Below are 14,466 nucleotides of genomic sequence, written 5' to 3'. Positions count from 1 at the left end.
TTTATATGGCTCTATATATTAGAATTAGAAGAGGTTTGAATTTATTTTTACTTGATTTTTGCATTGATTCATTAGACACTGAAAAATCTGCATTGATTTTATAATGATACATTTATTGATTGATGTTTATCTAATTCTTAAAAAAGATGAATAATTTGAGGATGAAATGGCATACAAAACATTACCTATATCTGTTTAGATTCATACACAGAAACAAAAACTATGATTTTACCATTTTAAGTCTTTTAAACAAATATATCTACGGTATTTATATGAGGCTAATTGTCACAAAAGTTTAAGTCTCACCGACTACAGTAGTGTTCAAAAGTGATGTAAAATAGTAAAATCTTCACTCTTTATTCAAATATTATTATAGATTTATAGTCATATCGTGTAGTTGTGCTTGGAGATGATTGTTTTATTTGTGATAATAATGCAATTAAACATGACAAATTGTACAACATCATTTTTGTCCAGACTGTCAAAGAAATTATGAACACATGCAAAAACAAGCGAGAACCAATCAAATATTAATAACTGATTATGTTGAAGTCAATGTTTGAATATTTATTTATTTTGCATACTAAAATAAAACCTTAAATATATAACTTAAATTATATTAAAACAGACTTTAAAAAATAAATTGGAATCTCATATAACTTATAATAGAAAGTTGAAATTGCTTAAATTATTGACTTATTGATCATATCATTTTTACAGTGCATGAAAAACAATATAATGATTCTTCAGGCATGTCAGTATAAACATTAGGCATATATGAATTAATGTTTAGAATTTTTTAATTATAAACACTGAGAAAATGACTGTACATTTTATCCTGCAATATATTGAAACGTCTGGTAGATTAGATTATATCTACGGTCGCAGAGAAATGTGTAGCTGCTTTTGACTGAACATCTAAAATAATAGCTTTACTTCTTTGCATCCGGTGCGATTTGGATTTCATAGTAATTATTCAATAGAATCAGTTTTGTGTTATTTGTATTGTGAAAACGAATTGAAAAATGAATTGAATTGTTTGTTGAAAACGTTAAAGGTTTTCTAGATAAGAGTGCATGTGTCAGTGCAGTTTTTAGATCTGAAGAAGTCATGTGACACTTGATTATCAGGTTCTTTTATCTAAATTAACACTGAAGAGGCAGTACTTTGGATAAAATCGTTTAAATAGGAAATAATGTGTGTGTGTTGATGGTACTAAATCTATTAAAACCCCAAAGGGGTTCCACAAGGCTCTGTCCTGGGACCAACTTTATTTTCACTTTATATTAATGTTTTACCTGAACTATCTAAAGATGTAAATGTTCAGTTGTATGCAGATGATGTAGTAATTTTGGCTCATGAAAATAACTTCATTTAAAGCTTCATTTACTTTGACCTCAGTGTTCAGGATTGGCTCACTAAATCAGTTTATTATTGAATATAAACTAAACCGTGTTTATGATGTTTACAAAACAGTTATTAGAGATGTGTTCCTGAGCGGGGAGGAGCTTGACGTTGTTCACCAGTTTATATATCTTGGAGTTAATTTAGACTCTATTCTGACTTTAAAAAGTCACATAAAAAAGTTGTCTAATATTGTAAAATCTAATTAGGAGTTTTAAGCATATTAGGCCATTTTTGATGGGGCTGCTATAGGCTGTTTTTACATTCAATGATTTTTTCCCCCACATATTGAATATGTTTTACTAGTTAGTCATTTATAGGTGGTTTTAAATTTTAAAAACTTTAAATATGCTTCTTATTCGTTAAATGAATTTATAAAAAAGAGGGTGGATTGTGGCACTGACCACTGAGCTGCTGCAAATAATTCGATCAGATAAATACCTTAACCAAGTTTAGTGTTTTATTCTTCCCTCAAATTTAAAATGTTTAAAAAAGATCAAATATTTTCTGTCCTTTTTTCATTCATTTTATGGATGTATGTATTTTTAAATTGAGTTTCCAGGTCTTAACCAGTGAAAAGTTTCTTTGCTGTTCTGAATCTCTCTCTCTCTCTCTCTCTCTCTCTCGTCTTTCATTCTTCTCATGTGAGGTTTTACACATCAATGGCCCTGGAGGTGAAAGGTGAGCTGGCGTGACCCCAGATCAGCAGTAAGACAATCTCTTATAGCAGAGGCTCCTCCCACTGGCCCCTGAGAGGGAGGAGCCACACCAACCGCCATTTCAAACAGAGACGCACCAGGAACACATTCCACCAGAGGAGAAACTCCAGCTCTGTGCTCCTCACCTTCTGTGTCTGCGTGATCAGTAAATGTTAATGTTTAGTAAAAGTAAATGTTTATTTCAAATAGTTTGTGCGTGTGAATTTATTTGGACCTGAAGATACTGAATCCTAAAAGCGATATTAAAAGTTTAATCAACTAAAGCCAAAACATACTAGTGATTTTCAACATTACGGTTTAATTTGTTCATTTAGCGCATGCTTTTATCTAAAGCGAAACTACTTTTGATTTATATATATTTTCAGGAATAGAGTAATGCTTTCATAACCAGCAAAATGTAAAAAAATATATAACAAATATATTTGAAACAGGCACTCTCTTTCTGACAGAAATAAAAAAGGTTTTATAAATAATAAAAATAGTTTTTATTGCACCAAAACAAAAACAAACCAAAAGAAACAGAATTAGCATTTAGAACAATTCAAAAGGACAAATCATTGTGGTTATAATAAAACTATCATATATTTATTTAGAAATGAAGAACTTTATTTCAGTCTGTGCACACAAAAGAGTTTCAGCTTGTGATTCTGAAACATTTAATGATAAAACTGATAGAATTAAAAATTAAAGATTGTCTGAAAAAACAAACAAACAAGCAGAACAATCTCATGTAAATCTATACATTCATAGAGTATGTTTATATAAACATTCATAGAGTATGTTCATATTTACATGAGATTGTTCTGCTTGTTTGTTTGTTTTTTCAGACAATACTGGGTTGAAAATGGACAAACAGCGATCGGGTTGTTTTTGGGTTGTTTAGTATTTTTATTTAACTCAATTATTGTTAAAAAATGACTGTATTTCTTGCTTAAAATGAACCCAAAATATGTTGGAAATGAACATTTATTAATATGTTTAATGAATAATAATTAAACATTAAACATTTATTAAATTGGTTATTAATAAATGTTCACCTTTTGATTATTATTGTTGCCTCTAGTGATTATGTGTCTGATTTTTAATTCCAACATATTTTGGGTTCATTTTAAGTCAGACATATAGTAATTATTAAACAATATTTGGGTTAAATCAAACTGCCCCCAAATATTTAACCCAACTGCTGGGTTTGTCCGTTTTCAACCCAACTTGGGTTGTTTGTAACCCAGCATTATTTAGAGTGTACAGATCATAACATCTGAGATATTAGTAATATCATATATAAAAAACACCATATAAGTTATATTTTACTTCACTTTATTAACATGAAGCAAAACAGAGAAAAAGGAGAAAACAATGATTATTCGAAAATGTGAATTCTAATTATAAACTTAATACATATAGCTTTTTATAATAATTCCCCAAATATTAATTCAATACCTCACACGCTTGTTTTACAAAATACAAAATGAGAAAACGATAAAGATGTGCAAACATGTACAAAATACAGACATAAATATAAGCAACTATAACATACACATCAATATTTAACATCTTAGATATCAGTAGATTAAAAACATCTGTTCTTTATATATTTTACTTTTAGTTATATTTTACTCCACTTTATTAACACGAAAGCAAAATAAAGAAAACTAAGAGTTAAAAAATGTGAATTCTGATAAATTAATAATACACTACAAAGACAGGCCTATATATAGTCTATATAATAATTCCCCAATTATTAATTTGACTAAGAAGGTTCCTGTCAACATGGTCGCAGTTGTTTACAGTAGTGTTTGACTGTAGTAACGCTTGCTGGATTGGCGGATGGAGATCGGAAGTAGTTTGTTCATGCTAATGAAGGAGTTGGGCTTGTGGATATTTACGTTCGACGGGAGCCGCCCTTCATTCACCACATGGTTAAAAGCTGAGCGCGTTCGCGCCACTTTCGCAATTTTACTACGCTTTTGTAACGCTGCCCACGGCGTGCTCGGACGCGTCGCGTGGTGATGGTTTATTTCTCCCAAGTTTGTCGTTTAGTTTCGACGATGTGCCCGGAGCGATGACAGCGAACGGTAAGTGTGTACAAGTGAGTGAAGATGGTGGATTCTACTAACCAGTGTCTTACTACGCGCGTGTTATTGACATGAAACCTGTTGTTGCCTTTTCTCCGAGCGATTCACTTGGCGGAGTCTAGAACGTTCTTGTGCGAACGGTTCAGTTTATTACATCACACGACTGATGAGGAGAAGCAGTTTTAGCTGTAGTGAGAGGCGCGTGGAAGCCCACCATAGTTGTGAGAATGAGGGAGATTTGAAAAGCGTGCGCGAGGCTGCTGCAGTGCCAAACCAGCGCTCGCGCCGGGTAAACGGCGCGTTAAAAAGCGTTCCGAACCGTTCCTCGAGAACTTTTCATAGAGCCAGCTGAGTTATGCGCTGTGCTTCGTGAACACTGCTGCTTGAGCCCGTTTGCCAGCAGAACAAAGCAACAGCACATGGGGCAGCTGCAGGCCGCGCGCGCGCTACAGCGTTAGCAGCACTGCTAAGCTAGCTAGCTTTCAGCAAGTTGAAACGTGCACACTTGTGTTGAACTCCGCATTTAAACATTTTGTGGGGAAACTAACCGCGCTGGGCGTTCTTCTTAACCTCAAGTTACAGAACGCGAGCGGTTTCCCGCTAAATACGGGAATATGAGCAGCGCGAGAGCGTGCGTTCTGCTGCATGTGCGCACGCACTGGGCCGGTCGCGTTCAAAAATAAAATTCGAAGCATTCTGTACATCACATAAGGGGTAAATGCTGTTAATGGAACGGTTATGAACTGAAAAGCAAAATGTGCTCAACTACAAACGAGAACGGCTGGGGCTGGTGTTGTCGGAACGCGTTTAAGCGCGCGTTCGACACACTTTACGGCACTTTTTTACCGACTAGCTTTACCATGTCCACCCCAAACAACAAGGGAAGCCGTGAACACTTGACTTTGCCCTTGTTTTCGGTTTGTTTCTCTCAACACAACTACTGCGGACTCTTCGGCGCCATATTGGTGCAAATCATGGGGGAGGGGTGTGCGCGCGTTTCGCGGGAGTGCGCATGCGTCGAAGCACGCCGGTTTTTGCGTACTGCGCTTATCAGATCTTAGAGTTTTAATTCAAAAATACGTGCGTTTCATAGTTTTTGCGTTTACTAATATGAAATAACCGACTTTGTCACAGCTTTTCAGTGTTTTAGACCTTCAAGATGTGAAATTTAGAAGGTATCTATATAGTTTATGGTGTAAAGACCCTATTTATACAGAAATTTTTAAAAAGCAAATTATTTACACTTCTCTTTTGCTGTTTACAGTACTGCCCTTATCAGATCTTTCAAGCGCTGTAGGTTAAATTTAAAAATACGTGCATTTCCTTTTTTTTTTTTTTTTTTTTAATGCGCGTGCACGTGAGTTTACCATTATGAAATAACCGACTTTAAGTGTTTTAGATATGATCATCTTTGTGCGGTTTTCGCCATGAAAATAGCCTTTTAGCTGACCTGGCATAAGTTAATATTTGTGCAAGGGACCCCCATCCCCAAGTTTAGAAGAAATTCAGAAGGCATCTATATAGTTTATGGTGTAAAGACCCAGTTTATACTGAGGAAAAATTTTAAAAAGCAAATTTATTTACATTACTGTGTTTATCAGATCTATCAAGCACTGTAGTTTTAACTTAAAAAAAAAAAAAAAAAAAAAATCACAAACTTCTTGCGTTTAACAATATGAAATAACCAACTTTGTCACAGCTTTTCAGTGTTTTAGATCTCCAAGATATGAAGTTTAGAAGGCATCTATATAGTTTATGGTGTAAAGACTCAATTTATTCTGTGAGGAAACGTTTTAAAAAGCGAATTTATTGACATTACTTTCTGTTTTGCTCTATAAAGTGCTGTAATGTTGAGTGTTACTTATTTGTGTATTTTATTACACTTTTCTAGCACTTCCCCAGTTTGAAAACCTTTGTCAATATGTTAATTAACTGAATGAAAACCAGTCTAATAATGTACCTTTTCCCGCTCATTTCAGAAGATCCGCCTCCTGACCTTTCGGATGGCGTTCGGATCCCCCGGCGCGCCCCGTCCCCCGTGGATCTGTCCGGCGTGTCAGCGCAGAGTCAAAGTGCTTACAGTGCAGGTAGTTCTGTTAAATCTACTGCAGTGGAGGCACTTCAAGCTCTGCGGTCACATGATCGCACGCGAGCGGCGGCGTCCTCGTCGACTACTGCTTATGCTAAGGTGCATTTAGTGCAGATAGTGAAGTAGACTAGCACCTACTGCCCTAAGTGCCCCTTCTGGCATAAGGGGCTGCAATCCCTGCTGTTCCCACTGGCTGCTCCCGTTCCTTCCGTTTCATGCAGTTCTCTGCTAGTTTTGCGTAGTTGCACTACAAGAAATATTGAGTTGTGCAAATCTATGCAAAACTGATGGTGGCCTGCTTCCCCGTCTTTCCCTGCGCTTCTGGCTTTGAGCGTCTCTGCTTGCGTCTCTCGCTGTCCCTCACTCCGGTTCCAGCAGTATTAAAGTGCTTATAGTGCAGGTAGTTCTCTAACTCTCATCTACTGCAGTGTGAGCACTTCAAGTACTTCTAGACGCGAGCGCCGCGGGCCGAGCCGGACCTCACGCTGCCTGTCTGTCTGTCTGTGCTGGTTAGTTTTGCTGGTTTGCAGTCAGCGTTCCTGTCGTTGCTGTGCAAATCCATGCAAAACTGATCATAGCAGTGAGGAGTCTCCGCTTCCCGCCGTCAGATCCCCCAGCATCCCTATCTTCGCAGGTCGGGATCGGCCGCAATGCTCTGCGCTGGAAGTATTGCACTTGTCCCGGCCTGTGAAGAGCGCGGAAATCCTTCGGCTGCTCCTGTGCGCTTGTCTTCAAATAAACTTCTGTTGTTGGAGTTTGATTGTCTCAATAAAAGTGTTACATGTACATGTGTGTGTCTGTGGTTGTGTTTCAGCAACTTAACCTGTTTTTGTTTTGTGTTTTTCTGTTGAATACTGGTCTAGATTATTCAAACATGACTAGTTTTATAGATAAGTGATGTTTTTTAGGTTCACTTTTCAGTCTGTTTGTCACGTACTCCAGTGACGGGTTTGGAAGTTTTGAGGTTTGGAAATTATGAACTAATTTATGCATTTAATACCTGTATGAGAGCTTGTTTCTGCCACAGAATAAAACAAATTCAGAAGACTTTAATATCACGATTTAAGTGTGAGTTTATATGCCATTCTGAGGGGGGAGAGTCAGAATTGTGGGGGAAAAAGTCGCAATTGCTTTTATTTTTGTTTATTCAGTGGCAGAAACAAGCTTCAATAAAACATGAGCCTGAAGGGTTAAATTTACTCAAGTGTTTTGATTGTACTTTAAGGCATTCAAACCCATAAGGTTGTTGGTAATTTTTCTGTAATTTTGTTTTTTCTGCATTTTTCCTGAAGAGAATACTGTAATAGTGTTATACAGGTTCATTCTTTTAATTAAAAAAAAAAAAAAAATCAAAATGCTGGGTTAAAAACAGCCCAAGTTGGATTGGAAATGGACAAAGTCAGCAATTTGGGTTGTTTTAACCCAGCGGTTGGGTTAAATGGGGGCAAGTGTTATTTAACTCAACTATTGTTTAAAAATGACTGTTTCTTGCTTAAAATGAACCCAAAATATATTGGAAATGAACATTTATTAATAAGTTTACCAATTAAACATTTATCAATTAGCTTATTAATAAATGTTCATCTCTTTATTATTATTGCCTCCAGTAATTGTCTGATTTTTAATTTCCAATATATTTTAGGTTCGTTTTAAGTCAGGCATATACTTATTTTTAAACAATAGTTGAGTTGAATAAAACTGCTCTCAAATATTTAACCCAACTGCTGGGTTTGTGCCTTTTCAACCCAACTTAGGTTGTTTGTAGCCCAGCATTATTTAGTGTTTTTTTGTATTTTGTCAAACGTGCAGGTCTCATTATGAGCACTAGATGGCGCTGTTGTATAGAATAATCTCATGTACAGTATTTTAGAGCTTGTGTTCAGTGATTGACTTCTGAAAATACATGCTTTTGTGTTTAAACTCATGAGTCTGTCGCTTCAGCAGAAACACCTGCATGTGAGGAACAAAAAAATTAAAAGAATTCTTAATGTTGCGTTTATTGATTGTGCGCTTTTGTTCTGTTTTGACCCTTGTCAAGTTAACTTATTTATATAGACTTTAAGTTGTCTTTTTCATTAATTGATTTAGCCTTAGTCTAAAAATATGTAATTCTATTATAAAAATGACATGATATAAAGAGGTAAACAATTTCATCATAATTCACTTCACTGTGTGAAAATGTTTACGTTTATTATGAAGGAAGTTTCTGTTGTTGTTTACCAAGAAAAGATAAATATCAGTTTTGAACATGTTTAAAAAATAATGATCTTTGTGCAAAAAGTCTGGAAATATATTTAGAATTGATACATTAGCTGAAATTAGCCACAGCAAGACTAAAGAGGTGATCAAATAAATGCTGAACTTTCTATTCATCAAAGAATCCTGAAAAATAAAATATATCACAGTTTCCACAAAAATATGAACTGTTTTCAACATTGATAATAATCATAAATGTTTCTTGAGCATCAAATCATCATATTAGAATGATTTCTGAAGGATCATGTGACACTGAAGACTGGAGTAATGATGCTGAAAATTCAGCTTTGATCACAGGAATAAATTACACTTTACTATATATTCACATAGAAAACAGCTGATTTACATTGGAATAATATTTTACTGTATTTTTGATGAAATAAATGCAGCTTTGGTGAGCAGAAGAGACTTTCAGAAACATCAAAAATCTCAGTGATTTCAGACGTGTGTGTGTGTGTGTGTGTGTATGCTGTAGTGTACTGAATAAAATATTAGACTAACTGTATAAATAAAGATGGAAATAATATTTGTTTTATTTAACCACAATGACATCAACAGGGTTGAATTTTAAATAATTTTTGCTAATTATGAAAAAAAAAATCTTGGGAATATTTTAATTTGCAAGAAGTTTAAAGTTTCTTGTTCCCTTTTTTTTTATTTTTTTATTTTAAATAAATAAATAAAACCAATCATCCTCCTCCAGGAAGTGACATCATTTTGGAGGGAAAGCAGCAGCGCAAGCACCAGTAAGTCAGTGGATTTAATGGGTTCAGAGATGTTTTGTGTGTTAGTTGAGTTTAATAATATCAACATTTTGAAATGTTTAAAGTATATTAATCATGAGCTCATGCAGTTATTAACACATGATGGACGAGTGTGTGATAATGACGGACAGCTGTCAGCCTGATTGAGTCAGATATCTTCAGTTGTGTGTGTGTTCACGTTACAGTGATCTGGGATCATTATCGCACATTTTATTCATGTGAATGGATCAGTCATTATGTTGACTTGAAGCAACTGTTATCTTGGGGTAGGAATTTTTTGTGTCTTAATGTATTTGTGAAGCACTTTTCACAGTGTTTCAAAGCATCTTTACTGGAATATAATTGTCCATATGTCTGAATAACTGTAAGAACATCAATCTCTCATCTCTTTCAGACAAGATTTGTCAAAGTTTCTCTCATCAAACTTTAGTTTTGTATTTATTATTTGCCACTGTGACTGCTGAAAGAGACATTTAACACAGACATTTTGGAGAAGCAGTCCTTCACGAGGCCTTTTCTCATGATATTAGGCTACTAATGATGAATTAATCATACACTGACATTCAGTATACTGATCTCAAGCTTGGGATGTTGAAAATCTAACTAGCAAAAACATGAATGAATGTGCAATGGATTAAAACAGCCCTTTCAGTATTTCTGTTTGGACTAGTAGTTATTTTTAACCCTTTCTTTTTAACCATTTCTATTGATAGACTTTGATGTTGAACTGCTAATGCATCTGAAAATAGCGGAGGACACAGTTCTCCTAAACATGAGACGTGCTTTATATTAAGAGCCTCAGACGAACTCATAAGCGTATCTGGCTTGCCTTCCCGGACCTATTATACCCTTGTTCAAACTCTTGATGTTGTTTTTAGGCTCTACTAGAACAGGTTTTCCTGCTTGAATGTTGATTATTTTCCTCATATCCTCCATTGTTCAGCTCCTCTCTTCCCAGTCTGTCAGTAACGCTCTGTTTAGTTCCTGTCTCTATGAAGCCCCTCCTTCTGAAAAGCACAATGTGCTCCGATTGGTCGGCTGGAGCAGTGTGTTGTGATTGGTGTTTGGGAAATGTCCCGCCCCTTACCATAACCGCCAGTTTCAACACACTACTAACTAACTCAACCAGGCCCCGCCCCTTTATTCTGCGCATAAATTATTTAAATGAGGAATATTGTGAAGAAAACTCAAGACTACAATGGAAGCGTTTCATAACATCCTCCAGGCATGTGGACGTATGGAGGTCATTAGGTCCTTCAGACTGAGGGATTTGACTGGGATTTCTCCATGTTTTCAGTGAGAGAACATGAAACAAAAGAAGTTTTGTTAAAAGAGCAGCACAAGAATACAGTTAGAATTTGATCATGAATACGAGCGGTTGATCACAAGCATCTGGCTTTCTCCCAAACTGTGTCCAGCGGAAATAGTTCCCAAGCCTCGTATGAAAGCATCCTTCATGATGGTTTTCTTCATGGACAGATCCGCTCTTTCCCCGTGAACTCATTATTAACCGGTCGAAAGGCGTGTTGGCATGAAACCAACATCTCTACAGCTGGACTGGCAGATAACGGAATGTAGAAAACAACCGGAAGTGACGGGGAAAGAGAAAGATGGATTTATATAACAGCATTGTTGAGGTCATGTGACATCAGCCGATATCCATTCAAATAGTTGTATATGAATCTTGAATGCTCTTGTTTGCAGTACTGTGAATGTTTAGGGCCTAAACTGTATTAATGTAAGTTGTGTAGTGTGTACAGTTAACAGTTTTGAGAACATTAAACTGATTCTTGAGATAAGGGACAAAACATGTCCTTCACACAAAAGCCTCTTTCTGTAAAAAAATAAATAAATTCATCAAAATAAAAATACTTAAAGAATTTGCATCTAAAGGAAATCTGGATACTCAGGACATTCATTGCTTTTATTTTTTTTAAATAATTTTGTTAGCATTATTTAAATACATGCTCTATACTTGGAAAATACATACAACCTATCCTCAGCATGAGGTCACAATGTACAATTGCCAAACAAAGTCAAGTCATCTTCATTTATATAGCGCTTTTCACAATACATATTGTTTCAGAGCAGCTTCACAGTGACAATAGGAAAATTCTTATCAAGTTAAAGTTGGTTTTTGATTGAATCACTTCCGTTGTAAAAATTGTTAATTATTACTTTAGGGGCCGCTTAAATGACACCTTTCCTACTGAAAACCGAAGACCTTTAATGCATTCTTGCCGTTCATTTTCATGTTTAGTCTATAGGTTTGCCTGTTTGAGTGTGTGTGTGCGCAGAAGCTTGGTCTTTTTTTAAAAAGTGATATTTGCCAAATTACTTGTCTGGTCCGCATAATACAGAAAAATTAGTTGTGTCCGCGGATCTATGCCAACTGGAATAATTTTGATAACGTTTTATCTATACATAGGGAAAGGAAAGGGAAGTAGGCCTTCGCAGGAGATAGATTAGTTGAAACGTCAGGGCTGCGTTATCATCATGTCTAGATGCAGGTCCTTCATCTCATCTGGACACGGCCTGGATCTGGCAGGCTGCGGCAAACCTCGGGATAAACAGAGAGAGACTAATATTAGCATAGACGCCATTCTTCTTATGATGTAGCGAGTACATCAGGTGTTATGGGAAGTGTTCCCGGTTCCGGCTGACCTAATCTGTGCAGCCTAACAATTTACATGATTTGAATTATAGAAGTAGATAATGGTTTATGCGCATGCAAGTTTAAACAGGTGTGTTTTTAGTCTAGATTTAAACTGACAGAGTGTGTCTGCTTCCCGAACAATGCTAGGAAGATTGTTCCAGAGTTTAGGTGCCAAATAGGAGAAGGATCTACCGCCTGCGGTTGATTTTGATATTCTAGGTATTATCAGCTGGCCTGAATTCTGAGATCGCAATAGACGTGAAGTACTATAATGAATTAGGAGCTCGCTCAGGTACTGGGGAGCTAAACCATTTAGTGCTTTGTAAGTAATTAGCAAGATTTTAAAATCTATACGATGTTTAACAGGAAGCCAATGCAGTGTTGACAGAACTGGGCTAATATGGTCATACTTCCTGGTTCTAGTAAGAACTCTAGCTGCTGCATTTTTATACCAACTGTAGTTTATTTATCAGGCGAGCAGAACAACCACCCAGTAGAGCGTTACAGTAATCTAGCCTTGAGGTCATGAACGCATGAACTAACTGTTCTGCATTTGTCATTGAGAGCATATGTCGTAGTTTAGATATATTTTTTTTTAAGATGGAAGAATGCGGTTTTACAGATGCTAGTAACATGGCCTTCAAATGAAAGATTGGTATCAAAGAGCACACCCAGGTTCCTAAGAGACGACGAAGACTTAACAGAGCAGCCATCAAGTGTTAGACAGTATTCTAGGTTATTACGTGAAGAAGTTTTTGGTCCAAAAATTAGAATCTCTGTTTTTTCTGAATTTAGTAGTAGGAAATTACTGGTCATCCAATTTTTTATATCAGCTATGCATTCCGTTAATTTTGTGAATTGGTAAGTTTCGTCAGGGCGCGAAGAAATATAGAGCTGAGTATCATCAGCGTAACAGTGAAAACCAACACCATGCTTCCTAATGATATCTCCCAAGGGTAGCATGTACAGAGTGAACAGCAACGGTCCTAGTACTGAGCCTTGCGGTACTCCATATTGATCGATATGACATCTCTTCGTTTACTACTACAAACTGATAACGGTCAGATAAGTATGATTTGAACCATGACAGTGCAGTTTCAATGAATGGAATTTTTCCTCAGGGACACTACAATGCACTGTCTGACACGATACTGTAGATACAGCGATACATGATTATAATTTTTTCTCTAATATTGTCAATCTTGCCATCTGTGCTGTTTGGAAACATCAGAAGTTGAAGCTCTATTTCTCATTAATTTAGCCACTGTATCAAATAAATATCTAGGGTTGTGTTTGTTTTCTTCTAAAAGATTTGAGAAATAGGCAGATCTAGCAGTTTTTAAGGCCTTTCTGTACTCAATCATTCTCTCTCTCCACGAAATGCGAAATACTTCTAGTTTTGTTTTCTTCCAGCTGCGCTCCATTTTTCTGGCTGCTAACTTTAGGGCCCGAGTGTGCTCATTGTACCATGGCATTGGATTAATTTCCTTAATCTTTTTAAGCGCAGAGGAGCAACTGAGTCTAATGTGCTGGAAAAGACAGTCAATAGTTTCTGTTGCAACATCGAGGTCTTCTAAGCTGTCTGGTATGCTAAGGCGATGAAACTGATCAGGAAGATTATTTATAAAGTGATCTTTAGTGGTAGAAGTGATGATTCTACCATATTTATGGCATGGAGGCAGTTTAGCAGCCTTGACCAAATGTAGTATACATGAGACTAGATAATGATCTGAGATGTCGTCGCTCTGCTGCAGAATTTCAACAGCATCGATATCGATTCCATGTGACAATATTAGATCTAAAGTATGATTACGACAGTGAGTGGGTCCTGACACATGTTGTCTAACACCAATAGAGTTTAGAATGTCTGTAAATGCCAATCCTAATGCATCTTTTTCATTATCTACATGGATATTAAAATCACCAACAACAAGGACTTCATCTGCAGCTAGTACTAACTCCGATAGAAAATCAGCAAATTCTTTGATAAAGTCTGTATGGTGTCCTGGTGGCCTGTATACAGTAGCCAGCACAAATGTCAACTTACATAATGTTACATAAAGTACCATCACTTTGAAGGAATTATATTTGAATGACTTTTGAGTAATACTGAAGATATTACTATAAATTACAGCAACACCTCCCCATTAGCTTAGTGTTTAAAAATGCAATAAATAAATATACATTTAAATTGAAAGGCAGAGATCTGTAATATATCAAACAATACAAAAAGTAAGTCAACTCCGTCAGGATTTTTATAATTCTGAATAAATCAGGCGGTGTCATGGTCATCTTTAACTCTGAGGACCCCTTTCCTTTTTCCTGCTCATTGTGGATCTCACAGTAGGACACATAGTCCTGGAAGTTGTATAGTTTATATATATATATATATATATATATATATATATATATATATATATATATATATAGCTTTAACATGTTAACTCCGTCATCCTGGTGTAATAGTTTCTGTAAATATTTGTGGGATAAATTTTGGCATTTT

At 36.0% G+C, this 14,466-nt stretch overlaps 1 long non-coding RNA gene across 1 annotated transcript; it reads left to right on the top strand.

Moving 5' to 3' along the window:
• Positions 1–3,564: 3,564 nt before the first annotated feature.
• LOC127518718 (uncharacterized) lies at positions 3,565–8,280 on the top strand. The gene is made up of 2 exons (XR_007931625.1): positions 3,565–4,198; positions 6,178–8,280. It is a non-coding gene; the product is annotated as an uncharacterized LOC127518718 (long non-coding RNA).
• The last annotated feature ends 6,186 nt before the right edge of the window (positions 8,281–14,466 follow it).

This window comes from Ctenopharyngodon idella, chromosome 9 (assembly GCF_019924925.1).
Source record: "Ctenopharyngodon idella isolate HZGC_01 chromosome 9, HZGC01, whole genome shotgun sequence".
NCBI lineage: Eukaryota > Metazoa > Chordata > Actinopteri > Cypriniformes > Xenocyprididae > Ctenopharyngodon > Ctenopharyngodon idella.
Note: the sequence above shows the minus strand (reverse complement) of the source record. Positions and strands in the feature narration are given on the sequence as shown.